A 21,162-nucleotide genomic window follows, 5' to 3' on the forward strand; every position below is an offset into this window, starting at 1 on the left:
CCAAATAAAATGAAGTGTCTAGACACATGGGACAAGTGCAAGACAATCTAAGCATAGCGTGCATAGGTTGTAGTGAATATAATGTGGCACTCAACACGATAGAAAGAGCAATTGTTTATCATGTGTGAGGCAATCGAGTCAATCATGTGACAAGCAATGGGACATGGCATATGTGAAGAAATGATATTGGTGCAACAAAACATATGATAGGAGCAAGTAATCCACAAGTCGGATGCAACACACAATGCATATATATCATGATGCATTGAACAGTGAAAATGACAATTTGAAGAAAGATCTCTAACATGTGAGCAATCAAGTGGTCCAAGATGAACAATACGTCTCATGGGGCAAGCAACACAAGTAGTATGATCCATAATATCGAAGCTCAAGAAAGATGTCACCTTCAAGGTGTGTCCTTGTGCATCCTTCACAATGCCGAAGCGCAAGAAAATGCGGCGTAGAAGCGAGTCGTGGTACACTGTATGGGGCTCGCTATCAAGATCTCGAATGGTCAACTCGCAAGAAGTGGAAGTTGACACCAAGTCGAAGTATCCTACACATGCACAAAAGAAAGCAAAGAATGTATGCGCATGGTAGATAAACACATCATCCATCATGATGGTTCTCTTCTCTTGCTCATAACCATTAGAAGCACAAGTGCATGAACAATATGATGCAACAATGGCTAAATTCATGGCACTAGGTATGCGGTGCAAAGAGGTAAGACAAGCATGCTTCACAATAAATATGTCAAAATCTCCAAATATATGTCAGAATGTTATGGGGGCAAGCTCATGAGCAAGAGTAGAATCATTGTTGCACTCAATACATGGCAAGAGATCTAGCATGAGAAAGGCAATATATGGAGACATATGACAAGAAGCAATAGCAATTATGTGCAAAGCCTGGTAATGGTTGTCATCAACCGCATGAAACGAGCAAGTATAAATCATCGATGATGCAACATAAGCAAGCATAGAAATCAAGTCGTGCAAACTAGTGGAGCGAAGATGTGACACATTAGAGGACATCAGGGCAATCATGTCATCTGAGCAAATAGTATATATAATCAATGCACATGACATATCGCAAGCACGAACGCAGATTAAGATCAAAGTATCATCATGCGCATTGGGCACAAAGCAAACATGCCAAAAACAAGGGGTATCTCCACCAAGCTTGCAAATACACATACAAGTAGTAGAATCAATCATCATGTGTAATGCAAAGCATGGGTCACAAATGCATGTCATCCAAATAAAATGAGCATATCATGCAAAGTGAACATGGCAAGATGGGAATAGAATATGTAATGGACAATAACCCATAGCCAAGTGAGGGCCATCTAGAAAAAATGTGTGAAATCTTTGCTCGAAGGGAGTGATGGGAAAACCAATCCATGGGATCCCCAAGTCATCGGTGCTTTCTAGAGCTCGTTTTGTCAAATCATGGGATTGTGAGGTTGACAAGTAAGCATGGGTACCTACACAACAAATACACAAACGAAAGAAATTGTGTGTGTGGTAAATGTACACATCATCCATCATGATGTGTATGTTCACGTGAGAGTTAGCACAAGATAAGCAATGCTCAAAGAAAGTTGATGCATGGTATAGGAACATGCCATCCATCATGAATGAATAGTTGTTATGTATTACATGATGGGGACACAAAGTAGAGCAAGTATGTGGCATAACAAGAGCATTTGTATTCATGGGGTGCATATTGTGCACATAACTATTGGGATCATGCACTGGACGGGAGTCATCAAAATCTCCTAACATGTATGAGGAAATTATGGGGGTCTCCTCATGCGCAATATCGGAAACATCATATGGAGAAAATGGACAACATCCAAAACAGTGCATATCCGAAGCTAGGTGGTCATGACAGGGCATATGAGATAAATGATGCAAATGGAGCATATCCATATCATCAAAAGAGAAACAAATGCCAATAACCATGGGCTTGTCATCTATGCCATATGTGCAAATTGGGTTTATTTTTATGGCATATGCATAGTTACTACGAAGAGATTGCAAATATGACATATGATTGATATCATGCATAGCATATGACAAGTCAAGCGGGTTGTCAAACATGATGTGACATAAAGAATTGTCAAAACAAATCCTATGTAACATGGCATCACAACTAATAGACTCCACATGAGAATCATCATACTCATCGTAAATGGGCAAGAAATCATCAATGAGGAAGTCGCACTAGCACGAAGCATGGAAATCGGTGGGTCGACATCATGCAAGCAGTCAATGTCAAGATACTCCACTAGGGGGAAAAGAGTGTCACCTTCACCTATGTTACCTTGTTCATTCCACTCATGTGGTGTAGGTGAGGTGGTAGAGACCAAGTCATGGTCATCTTCATGATGGAACCATGTGGGGGTGCATCATATTCCACTATGGCCATCGTCTTGTCCAAAGGAAGGAGAAAGTCATCGAGGATCGGCACATTATCGTATATCGGGCCTAGCACCAAATGAGAAGACACAACAGAGGTAGAGGTTAAGTCGTTAGAGTTCAAAATGTCCTGACATGACCTATCAACTATCACACTCTCTCTATGTGGTGGCTCACTCACTTCCTCAAAATAGGTGCACTCAAACTCACATATGGTGGAGTCACTCATCTCACTCAAGTGGTGGGGGTTGTGACTCTCCTCACATGGGAATTGGGGAAACACGTCATATATGGGGCTACTGGTGAAGTCACTCTCACTCTCAATATGGTTGCACAAGTCACTCAAGTCATCATACGTCACCGTGGTTGAAGGGAAAATCTCATGCTCAACCATCTCGTCGTCATCGCCATGGATGAAGGTCGAAGATGGCACATCATCGCTCTCCTCCATGACCGAAGGGAAAATCCCATGCTCGATTATCTTGTCACCGTCGCTGTAGATGAAGGCCGAAGATGGCACATCATCACTCCCGCCTCCAAAGATGGAAGCATCATCCTTGCTCATCACCATGTTGTTCGCTGATAACCCACAAGTATAGGGGATCGCAACAGTTTTCGAGGGTAGAGTATTCAACCCAAATTTATTGGTTCGACACAAGGGGAGCCAAAGAATATTCTCAAGTATTAATAGTTGAGTTGTCAATTCAACCGCACCTGAAAGCCTTAATATATGCAACAAAATATTTAGTAGCAAAGTAATATGGAAGTAATGATAACAGTGGCAAAAGTAATAGTATTGGTTTTGTAGTGATTGTAACAGTGGCAACGGAAAAGTAACTAAGCAAAGATCAATATGTGAAAAGCTCATAGGAAATGGATCAGTGATGGATAATTATGTCGGATGTGATTCCTCATGTAACAGTTATAACATAGGGTGACACAGAACTAGCTCCAATTCATTAATGTAATGTAGGCATGTATTCCGAATATAGTCATATGTGCTTATGGAAAAGAACTTGCATGACATCTTTTGTCCTACCCTCCCGTGGCAGCGGGGTCCTGTTGGAAACTAAGGTATATTAAGGCCTCCTTTTAATAGAGTACCAGACCAAAGCATTAACACTTAGTGAATACATGAACTCCTCAAACTACGGTCATCACCGGGAGTGGTCCCGATTATTGTCACTTCGGGGTTACCGGATCATAACACTTAGTAGGTGACTATTGACTTGCAAGATAGGATCAAGAACTCATATATATTCATGAAAACATAATAGGTTCAGATCTGAAATCATGGCACTCGGGCCCTAGTGACAAGCATTAAGCCTAGCAAAGTCATAGCAACATCAATCTTAGAACATAATGGATACTAGGGATCAAACCCTAACAAAACTAACTCGATTACATGATAAATGTCATCCAACCCATCACCGTCCAGCAAGCCTACGATGGAATTACTCACGCACGGCAGTGATCAACATGAAATTGGCGGTGGAGGAAGGTTGATGATGACCATGGCGACGGATTCCCCTCTCCGGAGCCGTGAACAGACTCTAGATCAGCCCTCCCGAGAGAGATTAGGGCTTGGCGGCAGCTCCGTATCATAAACGCGTTGAATCCTTCTCTCTCATTTTTTTCTCCCCAAACGTGAATATATAGAGTTGGAGTTGAGGTCGGTGGAACAACAGGGGGCCCATGATCCAGGGGGCGCGCCCAGGGGGATAGGCGCGCCCCCACCCTCGTGGACAGGGTGTGGGCCCCTTGGTCTTGATTCTTTCGCCAGTATTTTTATATATTCCAAAAATATTCTTCGTGAAGTTTCAGGTCATTCCGAGAACTTCTATTTCTGCACAAAAATAACACCATGGCAGTTCTTTTGAAAACAGCGTCAGTCCAGGTTAGTTCTACTCAAATCATGGAAGTTAGAGTCCAAAACAAGGGCAAAAATGTTTGGAAAAGTAGATACATTGGAGACATATCAACTCCCCAAAGCTTAAACCTTTGCTTGTCCTCAAGCAATTCAGTCGACAAACTGAAAGTGATAAAGAAAAACTTCTACAAACTCGGTTTGCTCTTATTGTTGTAAATATGTAAAGCCAACATTCAAGTTTTCAGCAAAGATTATGAACTAACCATATTCACAATAACACTTAGGTCTCATGTTTACTCATATCAATGGCATAATCAACTAGCAAGTAATAATAATAATTCTCGTATGAAAACCCTTTCTCAAAACAATCATAATATGATATAACAAATGGTATCTCACTAGCCCTTTCTGAGACTGCAAAACATAAATGCAGAGCACCTTTGAAGTTCAAGGACTGACTAAACATTGTAATTCATGGTAAAAGAGATCCAGTCATAGTCATACTCAATGTAAACTAATAGTAATGCATGCAAATGATAGCGGTGCTCTCCAACTAGAGCTTTTTAATAAGAGGATGATGACTCAACATAAAAGTAAATAGATAGGCCCTTCGCAGAGGGAAGCAGGGATTTGTAGAGGTGCCAGAACTCGGTTTTGAAATAGAGATGAATAATATTTTGAGTGGTATACTTTCATTGTCAACATAACAACCGAGATATCTCGATATCTTCCATGCTAAACACATTATAGGCGGTTCCCAAGCAGAATGGTAAAGTTTATACTCCCCCTACCACCAACAAACATCAATCCATGGCTTGTCCGAAACAATGGGTGCCTCCAACTAACAACAATCCTGGGGGAGTTCTTTTGCAATTATTTTGATTTGATGTGAGCATGGTACTGGGCATCCCGGTTACCAGCCATTTTCTCGTGAGTGAGGAGCGGAGTCCACTCCTCTTGAGAATAACCCACCTAGCATGGAAGATATAGACAGCCCTAGTTGATACATGAGCTATTCGAGCATACAAAGTAGAATTTCGTTTAAAGGTTTAGAGTTTGGCACATACAAATTTACTTGGAACGGCAGGTAGATACCGCATATAGGAAGGTATGGTGGAATCATATGGAATAAATTTTTGGGGTTTATGGAAGTGGATGCACAAGCAGTATTCCCGCTTAGTACAAGTGAAGGCTAGAAAGAGACTGGGAAGCGACCAGCTAGAGAGTGACAACAGTCATGAACATGCATTAAGATTAATCAACACTGAATGCAAGCATGAGTAGGATATAATTCACCATGAACATAAATATCGTGGAGGCTATGTTGATTTTGTTTCAACTACATGCATGAACATGTGCCAAGTCAAGCCACTCGAATTGTTCAAAGGAGGATACCACCCTATCATACCATATCACAACCATTTTAATAGCATATTGGCATGCAAGGTAAACCATTATAAACTCCTAGCTACTTAAGCATGGCATGAGCAACTATAATCTATAATTGTCATTGCAAACATGTTTCATTCATAATAGGCTAAATCAGGAACGATGAACTAATCATAAACAAGATAGGTCGAGTTCATACCAGCTTTTCTCATCTCAATCAATCCATCATATATCGTCATTATTGCCTTTCAGTTGCACTGCCGAACGGTGTGGATAATAATAATAATGCACGTGCATTGGACTAAGCTGGAATCTGCAAGCATTCAATAAAAGGGAGAAGACAAGGTAACATGGGCTCTTGGTTAGATCAACAATAATGCATATGAGAGCCACTCAACATTTTCATCATGGTCTTCTCCTCTGGACCCCCAAAGAAAAGAAAGGAAGCAAAACTATTTACACGGGAAAGCTCCCAACAAACAAAATAAGAATGAGAAATCTTTTTGGGTTTTCTTATAATTATTACTAATACAGGCATGGAAAGTAAACTAGCTAAAAGCTACAACTAACTTTTTTGATTTCTCTTAAGGTTTTTCAAACACACAAGAAGAAAGCTTAAAAAGAAAATAAACTAGCATGGATGATACAATGAAAAAGTATGAGCACCAACAACTGGCATGAGTGTGTGAACATGAATGTAATGTCGATGAGAAATACATACTCCCCCGAGCTTAGGCTTTTGGCCTAAGTTGGTCTATGCCCATGGATCGAAGTGACCCTCTCCGGTGTGCAGAGGAGTGTTGTATGGGTGCCACTGGTTGGCGATCTCCTCCAGATTCCACTCATAAACAGACTGTCGATAAGGGTCAAGTGTTGTCTCCGGTTCAGGCTCTGGAGCTGGTGTTAGGCTCTAGTATGCATAAACGGTCTCCGGCAGGATGAGGTACGTACCTGAAAATATGTTAAACAAAGAGGGCGCATGCAAGGTAATAATCTCACAATATTTTTTATCAAATATCAATTTATACTTAAGCATCTTCTTCTTATCTTTAACAATAAAATCATGTGCTACCATACTCTTATAATCTAGAAAATTAGGAGTCAGCAACTTTTCTTCTTCCTCATAATGCCTAATAGTTATGTTAAAGTGTGCAGCAAGGCGCGAAGCAAAGATGCCTCCAAAGATGGGACCCTTCGTACGGTTCATATTTAACCGTTTAGCAACAATAGCGCCTAAACTGAAAGTAGCATCACGAAACAAGGCATGGCGCAAAATAACAATATCAGTGGCATGAGGTTTCCACTGTTCCTATGACCAATCAAGCATCTACTAGCAAATATTGCAAAGTAACATAGAAAAGGAAAATGTATGCTAGTAATTCTTGCATCGGAAACTTTCCTCGTTTCCCCTACAGCAATCATATCAATAAATCCTTCCACATTATTGCGATGTGGTTCCTCTATGCTGCCCACAAAGGGTAACTTTCAAACCGCACAAAAATGATAAAGTGACATCTCCTTAAACTCATCATATAAATAAAAATCCACCAAAGGTGGCGTTCTCCTAGCATGGAAATGAAAATTTTGCACAAAAAAATTAGTGAGTAGGAGATACTGTTTGCGCTAGTCGCGTAGGAAGTCGATGAGGCCCGCATTCTCAGCCAAATAATAAAAGTCATCATGAATCCCGTCTTCTCTAAAGAATTCATCACAAGGCCATTCACATGGACAAACCTCCGCAGTGCGAGGGAGATTATATTTGGGCTTCTTATTCTCTTCACTTTGCTTATCCTTCGAGCTCCAGCTCGAAGAGCCCCTCAACAATCTCTTCATCATTTGCTCTGAAAAATTTCTGAAATTTTTAGTGACACAAAATAAAAGTGAACCAAACTCAACAAGATTGACAGCAACTACTCCCACAAGTGCCTAGAGGCCATATCATGCATTAAAACTACCTTTGACCACATAAATTTGACATGCAAGCTCAAGAACAGGGTCACCTAAGCAGCAAAAAATTTCAATAAATAAATCACTAGAACAAAAACTAATTGGACCATTGGAGGAGTCACATACCGAAGAACAATCCACCAAAGTTGTTTTGTGAATGGAGCTTTGAGCAAGGAGATCGAAAATGGGAGCAAGATGAGCTAGAACTCGGGTTTGAGCTGGTGGAGGATTTTTTCTGGAGAAAGACGAAGTGTGTGAGTGCAGGAATAAGTGGAGGGGGCCACGTGGGGTCCACGAGGCAGGGGGCGTGCCCTAGGGGGGTGGGCGTGCCCTCCACCCTCGTGGGCACATGGTGGGTCCCTCGGTGCGTTCTCAATTCCAAATATTCTTAAATATTGTAGAAAAAACATATTAAATTTTCAGGACATTTGGAGAACTTTTATTTACGGGGTATTTTTTATTACAAGGAAAATTCAGATAAAAGATAGAAAATACTATTTTTGCTTTATTTAATCTAAATAATAGAAAGTAAAAAGAGGGTATAGAGAGTTGTGCTTTCTAACTTCATCCATCTCATGCTCATCATAATGAATCCACTAACAAGGTTGATCATGTCTTGTTAACAAACTCTTTCCGAATAACATGAAACCGGAGAATTTTCGAATAACACTAGGTTACCTGAACGGGGATATGCACAACCCCAACAATAAGAATATCATATTTCTTCTTGACAGTAGGAAGAGGAAATTCAAAACCTCCAATAGTAATTGTTGGAATTTTTCCAATAGAATTGATCCTATGGACTTGAGGTTGTTTCGTCGGAAAGTGTACCGTATGCTCATTACCATTAACATGAAAAGTGACATTGCCTTTGTTGCAATCAATAAAACCCCTACAGTATTCAGAAAGGGTCTTCCAAGAATAGTGGACATACTATCGTCCACGGGAATATCAAGAATAACAAAGTCCGTTAAAATAGTAATGTTTGCAACCACAACAGGCACATCCTCACAAATACCGACAGGTATAGCAGTTAATTTATCAGCCATTTGCAAAGATATTTCAATAGGTGTCAACTTATTGAAATCAAGTCTATGATATAAAGAGAGAGGCATAACACTAACCCCAGCTCCAAGATCACATAAAGCAGTTTCAACATAGTTTCTTTTAATGGAGCATGGTATAGCTGGTACACCGGGATCTCGTAGTTTCATTGGTATTCCACCTTTAAAAGTATAATTAGCAAGCATGGTGAAAATTTCAGCTTCCGATATCTTTCTTTTATTTGTAACAATATGTTTCATGTACTTTGCATAAGGATTCATTTTAAGCATATCAGTCAAACGAATACACAAAAAGATAGGTCTAATCATTTCAACAAAGCGCTCAAATCATCATCATCCTTTTTCTTGGATGTTTTAGGAGGAAAAGGCATGGGTTTCTGAACCCATGGTTCTATTTCCTTACCGTGCTTCCTAGCAACAAAGTCTCTCTTATCATAACGTTGATTCTTTGATTGTGGGTTATCAGGATCAACAGCAGGTTCAATCTCTACATCATTATCATTGCTAGGTTGAGCATCAACATGAACATCATCATTAACATTATCACTAGGTTCATGTTCATTACCAGGTTGGGTTTCAGCATGAGAAATAGAAATATCATTGGGATTCTCAGGTGTGTCAATAACAGGTTCAATAGAAGCATGCAAAGTCCTATCATTTTTCTTTTTCTTCTTCTTAGAAGAACTAGGTGTATCAATATTAGTTCTGTGAGAATATTTCTCAATTCTCTTAGGTGGCCCTCAAGATACAAATGTTCCTGAGTCATTTTACCCCCTCTAGTCACAACTCTAACAGAATTATCATTTTTCTTATTATCTAGTTCATTGAGCAAATCATTCTGAGCTTTAAGTACTTGTTCTACTTGAGTCGTAACCATAGAAGCATGTTTACTAATAAGTTTAAGTTCAGCTTTAACTCTAGACACATAATCACTCAAGTGTTCAATCATATAAGCATTGCGTTTCAATTGTCTACCAACATAAGCATTGAAGTTTTCTTGCTTAACAATAAAATTATCAAACTCATCTAAGCATTAGCTAGCAGACTTATTATGAGGAACATCACCTTCATCAAATCTATAGAGAGAATTTACCTTTACTACCTGTGTCGGGTTATCAAGACCATGTATTTCTTCAATAGGTGGTAAATTCATGACATCTTCAGCTTTAATACCTTTTTCTTTCATAGATTTCTTTTCCTCTTGCATATCTTTAGGACTGAGAAATAGAAGACCTCTTTTCTTCGGAGTTGGCTTAGGAGTTGGTTCAAGAAGTGTCCAATCATTTTTATTATTCAACATATTATTCAATAGCAATTCAGCTTGATCAACAGTTCTTTCCCTGAAAACACAACCGGCACAACTATCCAGGTGGTCTCTGGAAGCATTGGTTACTCTATTATAAAAGATATCAAGTATTTCATTTTTATTGAGAGGATGATCACGCAAAGCATTAAGTAATCAGAGAAGCCTGCCCCAAGCTTGTGGGAGACTCTCTTCTTCAATTTGCACAAAGTTATATATTTCCCTTAAGGCAGCTTGTTTCTTATGAGCGGGGAAATATTTAGCAGAGAAGTAATAAATCCATCACCCTTTAATGATAACGGAAATAACTTAAGGATATAATAGTAGCGAGTTTTCTCATCATTAGTGAATAGGGTGGCTATATCATTTAATTTAGTAAGATGTGCCACAGCTGTTTCAGATTCATAGCCATAGAAAGGATCAGATTGAACCAAAGTAATTATCTCAGGATCTACAGAGAAATCATAATCCTTATCAGAAATACAGATAGGTGAAGTAGCAAAAGGAGGGTCATAGTTCATTCTAGCATTCAAAGATTTTTCTTTAAGCTTAGCTAATAATTTCTTGAGATCATATCTATCATTGCAAGCTAAAAAGTCTCTAGCAGTTTCTTCAACCATAACATAACCCTCAGGCACAATAGGCAATTCATATCTAGGGGGAGAATCTTCATCATCACTTTCATCAATATTATCAGTTTCAATAATTCCATTCTCTCTAACCCTAGCAAGTTGTTCACCAAGAAATTCACCTAGTGGCATAGTATTATCAAGCATATAAGTAGTTTCATCATAAGTATCATGCAAAGCAAAAGTGGCATCATCAATAACATGCGATATATTAGAATGAATAGAAGGTGTAGGTGTCACAAGTTTACTCAAAAAATAAGGTGAATCAAGTGCAGAGCTAGATGGCAGTTCCTTAGCTCCCCTCATATTTGAGGAAAAAAAATCTTGGTTCTTTCATCTTTCAGGTTCTTCATAGTGATCAATATATATATATATATCCCAAGTGACTCAAATAATAGAGCTATGCTCCCCGGCAACGGTGCCAGAAAATAGTCTTGATAGCCCACAAGTATAGGGGATCGCAACAATTTTCAAGGGTAGAGTATTCAACCCAAATTTATTGATTCGACACAAGGGGAGCCAATGAATATTCTCAAGTATTAACAGTTGAGCTGTTAATTAAACTGCACCTGAAAGACTTAATATCTCCAACAAAGTATTTAGTAGCAAAGTAATATGGAAGTAACGATAAAAGTGGGAAATGTAATAGTATTTGGTTTTTTAGTGATTGTAATAGTGGCAACAGAAAAGTAACTAAGCAAAGATCAATATGTGAAAAGCTCGTAGGAAATGGATCAGTGATGGATAATTATGTCGGATGCGATTCCTCATGTAACAGTTATAACATAGGGTGACACAAAATAGCTCCAATTCATCAATGTAATGTAGGCATGTATTCCGAATATAGTCATACGTGCTTATGGAAAAGAACTTGCATGACATCTTTTGTCCTACCCTCCCGTGGCAGCGGGGTCCTATTGGAAACTAAGGGATATTAAGGCCTCCTTTTAGTAGAGTACCGGACCAAAGCATTAACACTTAGTGAATACATGAACTCCTCAAACTATGGTCATCACCGGGAATGGTCCCAATTATTGTCACTTCAGGATTATCGGATCATAACACATAGTAGGTGACTATTGACTTGCAAGATAGGATCAAGAACTCACATATATTCATGAAAACATAATAGGTTCAGATCTGAAATCATGGCACTCGAGCCCTAGTGACTAGCATTAAGCATAACAAAGTCATAGCAACATCAATCTTAGAACATAATGGATACTAGGGATCAAACCCTAACAAAACTAACTCGATTACATGATAAATCTCATCCAACCCATCACCGTCCAGCAAGCCTACAATGGAATTACTCACGCATGGCGGTGAGCATCCTGAAATTGGTGATGGATGAAGGTTGATGATGACGATGGCGACAGATTCCCCTCTCCGGAGCCCCGAACGGACTCCAGATCAGCCCTCCCGAGAGAGATTAGGGCTTGGCGGTGGCTTTTTATCGTAAAACATGATAAATCCTTCTCTCTCATTTTTTTCTCCCCAAACATGAATATATAGAGTTGGAGTAGAGGTCGGTGGAGCTCTAGGGGGCCCACGAGGCAGGGGGCGCGCCCAAGGGGGTAGGCGCACCCCCACCCTCGTGGACAGGGTGTGGGCCCCCTGGTCTTGATTCTTTCGCCAGTATTTTTTATATATTCCAAAAATATTCTCTGTGAAGTTTCAGGTCATTTCGAGAACTTTTATTTCTGCACAAAAATAACACCATGGCAGTTCTGTTGAAAACAGCGTCAGTCCGGGTTAGTTCTATTCAAATCAAGCAAGTTAGAATCCAAAACAAGGGCAAAAGTGTTTGGAAAAGTAGATACGTTGGAGACGTATTATTCGCCTCCAAAGCTTGCTCCTCGAATGGCTACATAGTCATAGTCGTTGCTGGAGCGTCTTGAAAAAGAGTCGAAGTAGACTCGGCATCATCAATGCCCAAAGAGGGATGGCGGTGGAGTCAAACTTGGGAGCATCGTCTTGGAGCCCGTTGGGCTTGGGCCTCATGGTGGTACTAGCCTCATGCCCGCCGTCTTGTAGCTTGGTCCTCAAGAAGTGTGCTTGGGGTGGAGAAGAATTAGCCTTCATGAGTTCTTGTTCCACCTTGAGAGCACCAATGTAGTTGTCATCGAGGGACTTGTAGTTCTCGAGGAAGATAGTCTTGGAGATCTCGAGGAAGATAGTCTCGAGGAACTTCATTGAAATGGGGTCATCCACGCCGGCTCCTCGCAAGGCATTCTTCATTTCCTTGAAGTGTGCATCGATGGACATGGATCCTTGGATGGTGCTCTCCAATTGGCGTAGAAGTTGTTCCGTGTAGGTGGGAGGCACGAACTCTCTACACATAGCTCTCTTCGTCTTGAGCCAGCGTGTCAACACGTAGTCGTGGAAGTTCATTGTGGCGCACTTCACTTGATCTTCGGGGGGAACTTGATGTAGCTTGAGGTAGTTGTCCGTCAAGCGCTCCCACTCGAGGTACTCCTCAGGTTCTTGAGTCCCATAGAAAGGAATCTTGTGGTCGGTGTCGAGGTCGTAGTAGCTCATGGAAGTCATGGACTTGAGCTTGGGAGCTTCTCATTAGAGTAGTCATGGGGTGCTTGTTGGCAAAGATCTCGTATGTCTGTAGGCAAAGATGCCTTGAAGTCGCTTGGCGAAGATGCCAAGGGGGATGGTGAAGTTGTAGAGTGTGCTACTTCTTAAGCTTGCATTGTTTTTCCCTTGAAGAGGGGAGGGTGACGCAGCACAGTACAGATAAGTATTTCCCTCAGTTAAGAACCAAGGTATCAATACAGTAGGAGAAGAACGTGCAAATCACCAATACATGCACAAACAATCAAACACTTGCACCCAACACGATAAAGGGGTTGTCAATCCCTTTACGATCACTTGCAAAAGTGAGATCGGATAGAGACATATAAAACTAAACTAAAGATAACTAAATATTTTTGGGTTTTTTTGGTTTATAGATCTCAAAATAAAAGATTATAAAATAGTAGACTGGAAACTAATATGATGGAAAATAGACCCCCAGGGCCATAGGTGTCACTAGAGGCTTCTCTCTTGAAGGAAAATAATACGGTGGGTGAACAAATTACTGTCGAGCAATTGATGCAAAAGTGCAAAGTTATGATGATATCCAAGGGAATGATTATGTAATATAGCTATCACATCTGTGTCAAGTAGACTGAATCATTCCTGCATCTACTACTATTACTCCACACATCGACCGACTCCTACCTGCATCTAGAGTATTAAGTTCATGAAGAATAGAGTAATGCTTTAAGAAAGATGACATGATGTAGAGGAATAAACTCAAGCAATATGATGTAAACCCCATCTTTTTTCCTCGATGGCAAAAATACAATATGTGCCTCGCTACCCCTACTTTGTCACTGGGTGAGGACAACGCCTGATTGAACCCAAAGCTAAGCACTTCTCCCATTGCAAGAAAAACCAATCTGGTTGGCCAAACTAAACCGATAGTTCGAAGAGAATTAAAAAGATATCAAATCTTCCATATAAGAATTCAGAGAAGATTCAAATAATATTCACAGATAATCTGATTATAAATCCACAATTCATCGAATCTCGACAAACACACAGCAAAAGAAGGTTACAATGGATAGGTCTCCAAGAACATCGAGGGGAACATGGTATTGAGAACTAAAGAGAGAGAGAAGAAGCCATCTAGCTACTAGCTATGGACCCGTAGGTCTGAGGTAAACTACTCACGCTTCATCGGAAGGGCAATAGAATTGATGTAGATGCCCTCCATGATCTAATCCCCCTCCGGAAGGATGTCGGAAAAGGCTCCAAGATGGGATCTCACGAGAACATAAGGTTGCGATGGTGGAGAAGTGTTTTCGTGGATGCTTCTGAAGGTTTGGGAATATATGTGAATATATAGGAGGAAGAACTAGGCCAGGGGAGTCACGAGGGGCCCACAAGGTCGGGGGCGCCCCCCCTAGGGCGCGCCCTCCACCCTTGTCACCGCCTCATGGCTCTTCTAACTTGAACTCCAAGTCTCCTGGGTGTCTTTTGGTCCCAGAAAAATCATCGCGAAAGTTTTATTCCATTTGGACTCCGTTTGATATTCCTTCTCTGCGAAGCTAAAAACAATGAAAAAAACAGAAACTGGCACTGTGCTCTAGGTTAATAGGTTAGTCCCGAAAATAATATAAAATATCATACTAATGCATATAAAACATCCAAATAGATAATATAATAGCATGGAACAATCAAAAATTATAGATACGTTGGAGACGTATCAAGCATCCCCAAGCTTAATTCATGCTCGTCCTCCAGTTGGTAAATGATAAAAATAGAATTTTTGATGTGGAATGGTACCTAACATATTTATCCATGTAATTTTATTTATTGTGGCTTGAATGTTTAGATCCATAAGATTCAAAACAAAAGTTTAATATTGACATAAAAAATAATACTTCAAGCATACTAACAAAGCAATATGTCTTCTCAAAATAACATGGCCAAAGAAAGCTATCCCTACAAAATCATATAGTCTGGCTATGCTCCATCTTCATCACACAAAATACTCAAATCATGCACAACCCCGATGACAAGCCAAGCAAGTTCATCCTTTTGGTGTTCCCAAACCTTTTCAACTTTCATGCAATACATGAGCGTGAGCCATGGATATAGCACTATAGGTGGAATAGAATATGGTGGTTGTGGGGAAGAAAAAAATAGAAGGAGATAGTCTCACATCAACTAGGTGTATCAACAAGCTATGGAGATGCCCATCAATAGATATCAATGTGAGTGAGTTGGGATTGCCAAGCAACGGATGCACTAGAGCTATAAGTGTATGAAAGCCCAAAAGAAACTAAGTGGGTGTGCATCCAACTTGCTTGCTCACGAAGACCTAGGCATTTTGAGGAAGCCCATCATTGGAATATACAAGACAAGTTATATAATGAAAATTTCCCACTAATATATGAAAGTGACAACATAGGAGACTCTCTATCATGAAGATCATGGTGCTACTTTGAAGCACAAGTGTGGAAAAAGGATGGTAACATTGCCCCTTCTCTGTTTTCTCTCTCTTTTTGTGTGGGCTTCTTTGGCCTCTTTTATTTTTTTGTAAAGTCTGGAGACTCATTCCAACTTATGAGGGAATCAAAGCTTCCATCATCCTTTCCTCACATGGTACAATGCTCTAATAATGATGATCATCACACTTTTATTTACTTACAACTCAAGAATTACAACTTGATACTAGAACAAATTATGACTCTTTATGAATGCCTCCGTCGGTGTACCGGGATGTGCCATGAATCAAGAGCGAAATGTATAAAAATAAATACGAATGGTGGCTTTGCCACAAATACTATGTCAACTACATGATCATGCAAAGCAATATGACAATGGTGAAGTGTGTCATAATAAACAGAACGGTGGAAGTTGCATGGCAATATATCTCAGAATGGATATGGAAATACCATAATAGGTAGGTATGGTGGCTGTTTTGAGGAAGGTATATGGTGGGTGTAAGGTACCGGTGAAAGTTGTGCGGTACTAGAGAGGCTAGCAACGGTGGAAGGGTGAGAGTGTGTATAATCCATGGACTCAACATTAGTCAGGAAGAACTCACATACTTATTGCAAAAACCTATTAGTTATCGAAGAAAAGTATTACGCACATGCTCCTAGGGGGTAGATTGGCAGGAAAAGACCATCGCTCGTCCCCGATCGCCACTCATAAAGAAGACAGTCAATAAATAAATCATGCTCCGACTTCATCACATAATGGTTCACCATACGTGCATGCTACGGGAAATACAAACTTTAACACAAGTATTTCTACAATCCACAATTACTAACTAGCATGACTCTAATATCACCATCTTTATATCTCAAAAAAATCATAAGGAATCAAACTTCTCATAGTATTCAATGCACTTTCTATGAAAGTTTTTATTATATCCCTTTTGGATCCCTATCAAATTAGGACTAAATTCATAACTAACGAAAATTACCATGCTATTTAAAGAGACTCTCAAAATAATATAAGTGAAGCATGAGAGTTCAAATTTTTTACAAAATAAAACTACCACCATGCTCTAAAAAGATATAAGTGAAGCACTAGAGAAAAATTGCCTAGCTGAAAATATACAAGTGAAGCACATAGAGTATTCTAATAAATCACGATTCATGCATGTCCCTCTCAAAAGTTGTGTATAGTAAGGATGATTATGGAAAACTAAAAAGTAAAGACTCATCTCATACAACACGCTCCAAGCAAAACACATATCATGTGGTGAATAAAAATACAGCCTCAAGTGAAGTTACCGATAGACGAAGACGAAAGAGGGGATGCCTTCCAGGGCATCCCAAGCTTAGGCTCTTGGTTGTCCTGGAATATTACCTTGGGGTGCCTTGGGCATCCCCAAGCTTAGGCTCTTGCCAGTCCTTATTCTATAGTCCATCAAATCATTACCCAAAACATGAAAACTTCACAACACAAAGCTCAACAGAAAATCTCATGAGATCCGTTAGTATAAGAAAATAACTCACCACTTATGGTACTGTTGTGAAATTATTATTTATTTATATTGGTGTAATATCTACAGTATTCCAACTTCTCCATGGTTCATACCCCCCAATACTACCCATAGATTCATTAAAATAAGCAAACAACACAAAGAAAACATAATCTGTCAAAAACAGAACAATCTATAGCAAACTATAACTCTTGAATACTTCTATAACTCCAAAAATTATGAAAACCTAGGCAATTTGTATATTAATCTTCTGAAAAAAGAATCAGTATTTTATCACGCTTCTGCTAAAATTTAGAATTGTTTTGCTGAGCACAAAAGTTTCTGTTTTTCATCAAGATCAAATCAACTATCACCATAAGCTACCCCAAAGGTCTTACTTGGCACAAACACTAATTAGAACACGAAAACACATCTAACCAGAGGCTAGGTGAATTATTTATTGCAAAATAGGTCCAAAAAGCAAGAACAAAAATAAAATTGGGTTGCCTCCCAACAAGCACTATTGTTTAACGCCCTTAGCTAGGCACAAAAACATAGATCTAGGTATTGTCATCTTTGGTATGGAATCCATTAGTAGCTCTCATAATAGAATCATATGGCAACTTAATCTTCTTTCTAGGAAATTGTTTCCATCTTTCATATCAATAATGTCGGTGCAACAAACCCTGGGTCTGTTGACCAGACTATGCACATGCACGGGGACAAGACCACAACTCCAGGATCAGATTGAAGCACAAAAGGCTATCCCTTTCGATGATCCAACATGCAGATCAGGAAGACCAAGAGGAGCCAGAGAAGCAAGATGCGCCAAGGAAAAAGCCTCCCTTGCCGGGAAGGCGAGCGTGGCGACGACGGGGTTTACCCCGGAAGCAAGCCTCCAAGACGCCCCAGCAGGGCCTGCCGGGACTCACGGAGACAGAACCAACCCACCGCACCACCTCATCACAGCCCAAGTCGTCGATCAGTGCGGTGTCAAGCTCCAAGGTGACTAAGTGGTTGCTATCCACCAATTGGAAGCCATTTCCTACAGAAAATGCCTACAAGTGACACCTGTCCTACGACGTGTCAAGCGAGCAAGCACAAAGCTGGCAGAACAGTCTGGCAGCCTCTGTCGGGAAAGCTGCGATGTGACGTTGAGCGGCGCATTTAATGCGCTCTGTCAGCCTGCAGAGTTAGGTATGATAGCACTGTTTGGTATCTAATCAGTGCATAATGACTGATTTGCCACTATGGTAACCCCTTCTATCTATAAAAGGAGGCCCAAGGCAGCCGTAGAAGGGGTTGGAGAATTTAGACACCCACACACTCATACGCGCATATCCGCTCTCGCCCTAAGGCAACCCTGCTGGGCAAGCGAGTTGCGTTCACCACCATTATTTCCACATCAATCCACCAAAGTAGGAGTAGGGTTTTATGCCACACGGCGGCCCGAACCTAGGTAAAATCGCCTGTGTGATCTTTGCCGTGATGTCTCACATTTTTCCGCTCTTTGTGCAATGTGCCATCCCCCGCCGAACCAGAAAGGGGCTCTTGGTCCCATAGGTGGCCGTGGTTCCCCGTGACATCTTTGGCGCGCCAGGTAGGGGGATCACTTGTAGGAATCCGAAGGTGTGAGCAGCAAGCCACCTTCATCGCCATCTTTCTTCATCAATGGCTCCATCAACTATGGCGCCCAAGAAGAAGCCCGATGCCGCAGCTCACCCATCCACCTCGAAGGTTCCACCACCTGCGGCCGTCGATGCTGCGGGAGACGTGGTCGGCATAGGTGGCGTCGCAACCACTTCCCTCGCAGCCGAAGCAGGAACGAGAGGCACCGAAGGAGAGCAGCGTCAGTAACATCTCGGTGGCCATGCTCCAAGATGTATGAATGAAGGGGTTGCACCATCCATACCTCTTCTCCTCACTGAAGGGCACAGCCACATCGGAGGTGCTCGGTCTGGGCCGAATCGCCACCCTCTGGCCGTCCCCATCGCAGGCATGGCCGCGGGGCACACGCCTCCCCCGGAGCGGGTCGACCCCACCATTGTGCCCAATAAAGCTGCTGGCCCTCAAGCACCTTCACCGCGTCACCGAGCCATCCAAGCAGCTGGGTCGCAACAATGAGGACACGTCGCCGTCGCCGTCGATACCGTTAGAAGCCGGGCAACGGCGCGGTCCACATCGTCATTGCGGATGCCGAGCACCGCTACTGAGGCCATGACATGGGCCCAGCTGCTGTTGAGGTTCCCGCCGGTAGTCGTTCAGATGGACGAGTGGAGAGCCACCATCCAAAGTCTGATTAAGTTCACCGAGGCTGGGGGCTCACAGCGAGCTAGCCTGCCATGGCCTGCCCTAGCAATGACAACGTCTCACGCTGCTGGTCGAATTGAAGGGGCCACCCCCACGATGCAGTCCCTGCCACGGCAACCAGCGCGAGCGCGGCAGAATCAAGAACTTGATGACGTCTCGATGGCCTCTTCTGACCATCGAGCACGTCCAGGCCAACAGCAAGCCCCTGAGGAATGGCGGAGGGGAGGCGCATGCATCATCATTGAGCAACGTCGTGATGACCACAGTCAGCCCGATGGGTGCAAATGGCCCCGGCGTCGACAAGCTAGCGCTCGAGGACGGCGGGTACCTGCCTTTCAAGGTTGGGTGCCTTGCCTTCAGTCATGAGCTACGGCAAGTCCCCTGGCCATTCGCTCGCATGTTCAAGCCAGAGATACCCAAGAAGTATGACGGGCGGTTGAACACGGCACAATTCTTGAGCATCTACACCATCGTTGTTCAAGCTGTCGGGGGAAGATATGAGAAGGTGTTCGCCAACTACTTCCGTTTGGAGCTCAAATCCAATGTGAGGTCTTGGCTGATGCATCTGCCGGAGAACTCCATTTCGTCCTGGGCTGACATGTGCCATGAGTTCATTGGTGCCTTCACGGGCGGCCATCAAGAACCAGGACGTCCCAGCGACTTGCAGCTTCTCCAGCAGAAAGAAGGAGAGACTCTATGGAAGTATTTGTAGAGATTCAGCAGAGTTCACATGAATATTCCAGATATCCACCCAGCATCGGTGATAGCAGCTTTCCAGTACAATGTGCGTAAGTGCAGGATACGTTCCAAGGTGAACATGTGGTTTCCCAGGACTATGAAGGATCTTTACACCTTGGTGGACAAGTGTGCTCGGGTGGAGGAAGGAAGTAAACTTCCTGGAGAGGAGGATTGCGTCGACATCAACTCAAAAGATGTTGATGAATCCACCATCCAGAAGAATAAGAATAGGAAGCGCAACAAGAGGCGCAAGGATAAGGCAGTGATGACCGTTGAAGGATCGGGCACTCCTAGTACCGGCAAGAAGGTTAAGGCCAAAGCCCCCGGCAAGGAAGCTGCCGCGTCCACTGACTGCCGGGAGGCTGCGGCTGCCGAGAAGGCTAGGAAAGTTGATGGGTCGTATTGCAAGATTCATCGGACCAAGGGCCATGATCTACAAGAGTGCCATCATGTAGAGCAGCTCATCAAGAGGCAGAGGGTTCAATATGAGAAGCGTGACAAGGAAAAGGGTCAGAAAGGTGCTGGCGAGAAGGGCTGAGGTGGTGAAGCAAACTGCCCCGGCAAGGCCTTTCGGAACCAAGGAAAACTTGCTAGGGGCCGTGAGAAGTAATTTTTCCTTGGTGAGAGTGATGGAGGGGATGAAGAGGAGGCCAGTGAGAAGGAATTCCAGTAGGCCACTAACGCCTTGTGCATTGACGGGGGTACATCTTTGCACTCCTCTCACCGCCAGCACAAGTAGTGGGCACATGAGGTTAATGTCATGGAGCCAGGGACAGAGTTTTGGAAGCCCCTCAAATGGTCACGCACGCCCATAATCTTCGACGAAGAGGACCATTCTGACCGCACTACCGTGGTAGGGTGCTTGCCATTGTTGGTCTCTCCAACAATTCGCAACCTCAAGGTCACAAAGATGTTGGTTGACAGCGGGGACGGGTTGAATCTGATTTCCCCAAAGGTGATCAGCAAGCTTCAGATAGCAGAGGAATTAAA

The sequence above is a fragment of the Triticum urartu genome, chromosome 4A (assembly GCF_056163025.1).
Source record: "Triticum urartu cultivar PI428250 chromosome 4A, HENAU_Tu73, whole genome shotgun sequence".
NCBI lineage: Eukaryota > Viridiplantae > Streptophyta > Magnoliopsida > Poales > Poaceae > Triticum > Triticum urartu.